Source organism: Heterodontus francisci, unplaced genomic scaffold (assembly GCF_036365525.1).
Source record: "Heterodontus francisci isolate sHetFra1 unplaced genomic scaffold, sHetFra1.hap1 HAP1_SCAFFOLD_121, whole genome shotgun sequence".
Classification (NCBI taxonomy): Eukaryota; Metazoa; Chordata; class Chondrichthyes; order Heterodontiformes; family Heterodontidae; genus Heterodontus; species Heterodontus francisci.
Window position 1 is genome coordinate 2,910,787 of NW_027140425.1, and position 8,439 is coordinate 2,919,225.

Sequence of the window (8,439 nt, forward strand, 5' to 3'; positions counted from 1 at the left end):
TGCGGCAAATCTGGTCACGTGGAAGCTAACTGCAGCACAGTCGTCTGCAAGAACTGCAAGAAGGAAGGCCATCAGACCAAGGACTGTAATCATTGTAAGTACTGCAACCTGTGAGGTGGGGCAGGCCACCTCTACAAAACCTGCCCCAAACGCTGCCTCAGTTATGCACAGGCAGCAAGGACCAAGGAAAGACCGGGTTAAGGAACGGTGAACACGTCTGGTGCTGGGAGGGAAACAAGCAATCCTCCCCACAGCGATGAAAGTCTATCTGAGAAAGAGAAGAAAGGGGAAGCAGCTGCAACCGGAGACCCATCACATACTCCGTGCCTGGAAACTCCTCCTCTACAGACAGAATTAATGGAGGAGGAGGCAGCAGATGGACAAACAGGTCAGTGGCAGGTGGTACAAAGGAAGACCACAAAGAAAAAACCTCCAAAAAAAGAACAGGTCACCACCCAAACCAGTGGCAAGAGGAGGCTACCGTCTGAGACAGACTACAGCAGCTCCTCCTCACTGGACGAGGAAGGGCCGGAATGATGGCACCTCCAAAAGAAGCAGCAGAACTCAAAGGAGCTGGAAGATAAAGCCCCCCAGCTCCGGGGCACTGGAAGCTGTGACACGCCCAGCGCACCCCAAACCAAAAGCATGGAACCCAAGGAGATGCTCAGTGCACCCCAGCTCCGGGAGACCGAGAGCAGCGAAGTGTCCTGCGCACTCCAGCTCCAGCTCCGGAAGTCAGGAACAGTGATGTCTTTGAGGAGGGACCGAGGGGAAAGACACCAACAGCAGAGGACAACCCAAGCCTTGCTGCCTACAAGACCCGCCCCCCCACCCACCGATGCCACCCCAGTGGAACAAAACCCTCATGAATAACCATGAGGGGTTTCTGGGCTCAAACAATGTGAAACAGCTTGCGTACACTATGGGTATGCAGGAACATACTCAAGGACTGGGACTAGCAAGGACACCTGGTGTGGTGAGCAACACCCAACTTTATAGTGGATATAAAGATTGCTTCGATTAACATGCATTGTGTTAAATCCACCACGTGATGTGTTTCAACCTTGGATGACTTCGCAAAGGTCAAAGCCGGCGTACTGTTTTGTCAGGAGTGTGGAATCCTGCACCGCAGCACTTACAGGCAATGGTCACGATGGTGATCCCATGGGACATCGATCTGGTCCAGGGGAAATGATTCTTGTTCCTCCGGCCTGGGTATTCTGCTGCGGGAAGGCAATTTAACCATCTCTGAAGTTAAGATGCTGGTGGGCGGTCGCCTTCTCGTAGCAGATGTAATGTACAACAATGCTCCGCTCCAGTTAAGCAACGTATATGCCCCGGTCGAATACAATGAGCGGCTGACCATCCTCCAGCAACTCACACTGCTGCTGGTGACATCCAGGCCGGTCATTCTTGGAGGTGACTTCAACTGCATCATTGATGCAGCTGGACAATCTGGCAGTAACGACAGAAAACTGGACGCTCCGCACAGATTCTTAAAAAATGCCAAACTGCACAATGTCTTCAGCAAACCTGCAGACGGAGCGCAGCGTAGATACACCTGGTCAAGATCGGACGGGTCTGCCCGTTCCAGGATTGACTTCCTGTATGTGTCCCCTGCTTTCACGGTCAGATCCACCGACGTCAAGCCGGTGTTCTTCTCCGACCACTGCCTCTTACTGGCTGACTGTCACTGACAGGATGACCAGCGGGTTGGCAGGGAGACATGGAAGCTGAATGCTACACTGCTAACCCAGAGAACATTGAGGAACTCAAAAGAGATTGAAAAAGTTGGAGAACAGTGAGACCCTCTTTGAGTATCCGGTGAACTGGTGGGAAGTGATCAAGGTGAATATCAAGACGTTCTTTATCTCCAAAGGTATTCAGAGGGTATGAGAGAGACAAAGGGAAATGTCCCAACTCCAGAAAAGAATGCAAAATCTGCTCTGGCTGCAGTCGATGGGGGTCGAGGTCAAGGAGGTGCTCCAAGAGGTGAAGAGCCAGCAGGCCTCGCTCTTTGCCACGGAGGCCTCCAAGATCATCTTCCGGTCCAGAGTCCGCTCCATTGAGCAGGATGAGAAGTGCTCACGTTTCTTCTTCCAAAAGGTACACAGAGAGAGCTCTGTGATCAGCAGCCTGAAGGAAGAGGATGGCTCGGTCACAACTTCGCAGTCCGACATACTAAGGATTCGCAAATCCTTGAATGCTGGGCTGTAAGACGTGAAGTCTATGGACAGCACGTCCTCCCAGTCCTTCCTGTCATCGATCACAGAGGTCTGAGATGACAGCATGCAGGAGAATCTGGACAAACCGCTAACTCTGGACAAGCTGACAAAGGCCATCAAGTCTTTTGAGACGAAGAAAACTCCCGGAAGCGACGGCTTACCAGTTGAGTTGTATTCGGCCCTGTGGTGCTGGGTCAGCCCAGACCTGCTGGAACTGTACGAGAGTATGCTCCTGGCCGGCAGCATGTCAGAATCCATGAGGAAAGGCATCATCACCCTCATCTGCAAGCAGAAGGGGGAGAGGGCAGAAATCAGAAATTTGCGGCCCATCTCACTGCTTAATGTAGACTACAAGATTCTGTCCAAAGTCATCGCCAGTCAAGTCAAGTCTGCTCTGCAGTTGGTGATTCACCCTGGCCAGACCTGTACTGTACCCAGCAGGAAGATCTCTGATAGTGTCGTGCTACTCAGGGATACGATCGCCTACGTACGGGACAGGAGGGTGGACACCTGCCTCATCAGCCTGGACCAGGAGAAGGCTTTTGACAGGATATCGCACACACACATGATGGACGTTCTTTCCAAAATGGGGTTTGGGGAGGGAATCTGCATTTGGATCAAACTGCTCTCCACAAACATCAGTAGCACAGTCCAAAAAATTGGGTGGTAATCAGAAAGTTTCCAATCAAATCTGGAGTCAGACAGGGCTGTCCTCTTTCCCCTCCCTTGTGTGTTTGCTGTATCGAACTCTTTGCTGAGTCTATTAGGAAGGATGCGAACATAAGAGGGGTGACAATCCCAGGCAGTGGAGGCACTCAGGTCAAAGCCTCCCTGTACATAGATGATGTTGCTGAATTCTGATAAGATCCGCTGTCCATTCGCAGACTGATGAGCATCTGCGACCAGTTCGAACTGGATTCGGGAACCAATGTTAACCATGGCAAGAGCGAGGCCATGTTCCTTGGGAACTGGGCTGACCGATCCTTTGTCCCCTTCACTGTCAGGTCAGACTACCTGAAGGTGCTGGGGATATGGTTTGTAAGGGCCGGGACGTGCACCAAAACCTGGGAGGAGCGAGTAGCCAGGGTACAACATAAACTGAGCAAATGGGAGCAGCGATCTCTCTCTATTATGGGTAAGAACCTGGTCATCAGGTGCAAGGTGCTCACGTTGTTGCTGTATGTGACGCAGGTCAGGCCAATACCCCACTCCTGCGCTGTGGCGGTCACCCGAGCCATTTCCCGCTTTATCTGAAGACGCAAAATGGACAGGGTCCGGAGGGACACGATGTTCAAACCTCTGGATAAAGGCGAAAAAATGTACTCAACGTCGCCCTCAACCTGATGGCCACCTTAGTATGTGGCTGCATCAAGCTGTGCGTAGAGCCCCAGTATGCAAACACCAAGTGTCACTACGTGCTGAGGTTCTATCTGACCCCGGTGTTGCAAAGGATGGATCTGGTCACATTGCCACGGAACGCTCCATCCAGTTGGACCGTGCCTTCGCGGAAATGTTTGTGTGGAAAAACACCTTTGACCACCAATCCATCAGGCAGTGGTCAGCACGGAATGTCCTCAAGTATATTTTTGGAAAAGTCTGGAAGAGGAAAGACCGGCGGGAAAGCTCGGTCCAAGGCCAAGTCTCGCTCCTCCCGGGCTGGACTGCAGTTCCTGGTGGGCCGTGTTCACAGGCTCCTGAGAAAGGGCAACTATGCTGAGCGTGTGGGTGCCGGAGCCCCGGTCTATCTGGCTGCTGTGCTCGAGTATCTGACCGCTGAAATCCTCGAGTTGGCCAGTAACGCGGCCCAGGACAACAGGAAGACCCGCAACATCCTCAGACACCTACAGCTGGCTGTCCAGAATGACGAGGAGCTCACCAAGTTGCTGGGAGGGGTGACCATCACTCAGGGCTGTGTGCTGCCTAATATCTAGGCCATGCTGCTGCCCAAGAAAACAACGTTCGCAGACCTCCAATCCTCCGGCACCTCCCCCATATTCAGTGAGGATTTGAAGATGATCCTCAGCGCATCCACTATTTCCTCCCTGGCTTCCTTTAACAACCTCAGATGCAAACCATCTGGCCCTGGTGATTTATTCATTTTCAAGGATGTCAGACTCTCCAGTACTTCCACTCTCATTATGCTTATCGTATCTAATATTTCACACTCCTCTTCTTTTCCTACAATGTCTGCATCATCCCTCTCCTTTGTGAAGGCAGAGACAAAAAACTCGTTAATAACCCCACCCACATCTTCTGGATCCACACAGAAGTTCCCTTGTACATCTCTGATAGGCCATACCCTTTCCTTAGTTTTTTTTTTATTTCCAAAATATACTTTATTCATAAAAATCTGTAAAAATTACATTGCCAAACAGTTTCCAAACAGCACCAAAAAATACAAACATTGCAAGGGAGATCAGTTTCCTTCAATACTGTCATGAGTTTCTTCCCAACCCTTCCGTTTCACAATTGTCATGTCAATTACAGTTTTACATTTACAGCAATTCAGAATATTAACGATACAGTTCGAGGGGTTTCCCATGGATCCAGCCCCTCAGTCCAGCTTGGTGGGGGAACCTTACACTGTGGTCTTTCCCCATTGAGCCTTTGCTGCGGCTGCCCCAAGCTTTAGTGCGTCCCTCAGCACGTAGTCCTGGACCTTGGAATGTGCCAGTCTGCAGCATTCGGCGGTGGACAACTCTTTGCGCTGGAAGACCAGCAAGTTTCGGGCAGACCAAAGGGCGTCTTTCACCGAATTGATAGCCCTCCAGCAGCAGTTGATGTTTGTCTCGGTGTGCGTCCCTGGGAACAGCCCGTAGAGCACAGACTCCTGTATACCCTTTCCTTAGTTATCCTCTTGCTCTTAATGGACTGATAAGACATCTTTGGGTTTCCTTCAAGTCGTTGTATCCAGTCCACATCCACCAAATCACCTCTCAGTTTTGTAAAATTTGCCTTCCCCCAATTTCGAACTTTTACTTTTCGAGCTGCCCTGCCATTACTTAGCTTTACAAACTCATTATTGCTCGTGTAATAAGTGTAATAAGTAGAATAATTTACCAGTTACTCACCGATCAGCTTCTTCCCCTGTACCATGGAGGCTGAAAAGGCAGAAAAGAAAAGAGAGACCAAAGAGCACCTCCTTCCCCTAGTCAGTGAAGTCCCTCACACATCAACTCACAGCTTTACACTCTGTCCAAACAGCACTTTCTAATTAGTAATTATTCATAAATTACACTAACTAAAACATTAGTAACCTGACCAATTACAAGGTAGCTATTTGAGGGTTTTTAAACAAAGAGATTTTTTCCCTATCCTGATTTCAGGTCCCACTCTGGACACTTGCTTTTGATTCCAGGACGCTGAGGGCAGGGTGCTGCCGAATATCCAGGCCGTGTTGCTGCCCAAGAAAACCAGCGCTCCGGGCACCAAAACCAAGTCAATCTGGCAGGATTTTATCAAATACCCAAAGGCTCTTTTCAGATCCACCCACAGTATCTGAAAGGGCTGATTACTGTCTGAAGTCTGCTGTACCCACACCTCTGTCTATCCCTCTTCATCTGGAACAACCAGTGTTATCTTCCATTCCTTTCACCATCATGTGTTTAACTCGCTTCTCCTCATAGACAGTCAGATATCAATGTAATAATGAAATGATCTGTGTCAGTGCTGGCCATTTCCCTGTCCTGATTTCAGACCCCACTCTGGACACTTGTTTCCCATTCCAGGACCTTCTTGTATTAATATTCAGCACCACCTGTCAGTCAGAAACTTGTCTCAATTAACCGATCCTTTTACTGAACTTCCAACTGCTGCTGTCTATTTCTAGAGGGAAAGAGCTGCTCACTGAATAAGGATGTGAGGGGAATGTAACCCGGCTGCTGGTGAGAAGGTCCCGTCTTCTCAATCAAAAGCCTTTTATTTTCACAGAAATAACTTGTTAAATACAAATCTGATTCCAACACGTCAATAACAGGACAGAATGGGAACCTTTTAAAAGGATGAAGCAACTATTTCAGTGGCTTCTCACTGTCCCCCTGAAGCCTGTGTGAAGGGGAATTACCAATAGTCTGTAATTTATTACTTCCACACCGAGTTTGAGTTATTTGTCGTGTGAAAGATTGCTGAACGGAGTCTTTTACTGTCAGTTACGGATGAGAAGTTGACAAAAATTGGCAAAATAAAGCTGTTCATAAAATAGCACCAGCAATTTGAGTCGGTAAAAGCAAAATTGTGTTTTAAAAGTTTATTTAAACCGCTACGGGAAAATAGATTTTTATGTACTTTTCCAGTCGATCACTTCTTTTCCATAGTGAAATTGGCGGCTTTCACAAATTCAAATATTGTGCCAGGTTGACAGGTTCAACCAATGATTTTTTGTATTTTGTGCTTCGAGGTTCTCTGATTGAATCATGCATGTGAGTTATTGGCTGTGTGGCCTAATGGATAAGGCGTCTGACTTCGGTATATTCTATGATGTTATCAGAAGATTGCAGGTTCGAGTCCCGCCACGGTCATTTTGACCCAAAGGGATTATGCAGGGCTTTGGGGATCGAGTCGGGGACTGAACAGATTGGAAGCCCGACACAGACTTAATGGGGCGAATGGCCTCCTCATGTGTTGTCACTGACTTTATGAGAAGAGGGTGACCAATCAGAGGTGGGCTGGGGTTACGGCGGGCTCAAACTGCAGGAATTCCAGGTCTCTGAATGACTGAGCTGAAACTGATCAGTTTCACTGCAGGAAACACCGTCTCGGGGGAAGTAACATCACAAATAATTCCATTTGACTAATTATTCAATTATAAAACAATGGGCCGATGTGAAGGTGTGATGTTACTTTTCACTGTGAGGGGAGAATCCGCCATCTGGATAAATCAGCAACTTTATAACATCGTCTGTACGTTTGGAAAAGAAACGATGAAAACTCTCCCCATAACCCTGGTGCGGTGGAAAGGCTCAATTCAGAGATTGGAAGATAACGAGAGCACAACATAAATCATTAACTGATATTTCCGGCATAAAACACACCCCAGCTCCCGTTCCCGTGTCACTGCTGTCCCTATGAGGCGGTGGGTGACACTGAAAAGAGACTTTGTTTTGTGTTTCTGCAGGAAAACCACAAAGATCCTCCCAGGCAGTGAAACTCATCTTCCCAGAATCTCCATACCAGATTGAAACAGAAAACACAAAGACAGTGAGAAAGTTCCAGAGAGTTACTGAGCATTAAAACCAATGAAATAAACCAATTCTAGAGAGATGTTGGTGCAGCTTTTTCAGAGAGATTGTGGGTGGCTCTTAAAAGAGCCGTTGTGTTTTGAGTGTTTTCACTACATGGTGGAGTTTTACTTGGAGTTGATGTACTTGGTCACTCACTTTGTCCCTTCTCACATTCCGAGCGCTTTATTGGGTGGAAATATTTATTCAGGCAGTTTCAACAGCTCAGAGCCGACATTGAGTCAGAAACCAGAAATGGGAGTACGGGACACAGACAAGGAATTGAGGCTGAACCTTTATAAATCTCACTGGTTGTAGGCCTCAGCTAGAGCATTGTTTCTAATTCCATGTTTCATACTTTAGCAGGAATGGCAAGGCCTTAGAGAGGGTGCAGAGGAGATTTACTAGAATGCATCAGAGATGCAGGAATTCAGCTAATGTGGAAAGAATAGGGGTCTGGGGTGTGTGAAGCTGGGGTCCTTGTTCTTAGAGCAGAGATGTTAATGGGGCAGTTAATAGTTGTGTTCAACATTGTGAAGAGTTTTTATAAGAATAAAGAAGTTTGACTGCAATTAGACAGAGCCTTGGTGAGATCACACCTGGAGCACTGTGTACAGTTCAGGTTCCCCTTACCTAAGGAAGGATATACTTGCCTTCAAGGAAGTGTATCAAAGTGTCACTCGATTGCTTCCTGGGATGAGGGGATTGTCCTGTGAGAAGAGATTGAGTCGACGAGGCCGATATTCCTCAGAATCAACGGGTGGGAATCGGAAAGTTTGCCGATCCAATCTGGAGTCAGACATGGCTGCCCTCTCTCCCCTGTCTTGTTTGTTTGCTGTATTGAACCCTTTGCTGAGTCTATTAGGATGGATGCGAGCATAAGAGGGGTAACAATCCCAGGCAGCAGTGGCACTCAGGTTAAAACCTCCCTGCACATGGATGACGTCGCCGTCTTCTGTTCGGATCCGCTGACCGTGCGCAGACTGATGAGCGTCTGC

At 48.2% G+C, this 8,439-nt stretch overlaps 1 non-coding gene across 1 annotated transcript; it reads left to right on the forward strand.

Annotated features, from left to right (window-relative positions):
• Nucleotides 1–6,653: 6,653 nt before the first annotated feature.
• trnar-ucg (transfer RNA arginine (anticodon UCG)) lies at nt 6,654–6,742 on the forward strand. Its single transcript is given in 2 exon segments — nt 6,654–6,690; nt 6,707–6,742. It is a non-coding gene; the product is annotated as a tRNA-Arg (tRNA).
• The last annotated feature ends 1,697 nt before the right edge of the window (nt 6,743–8,439 follow it).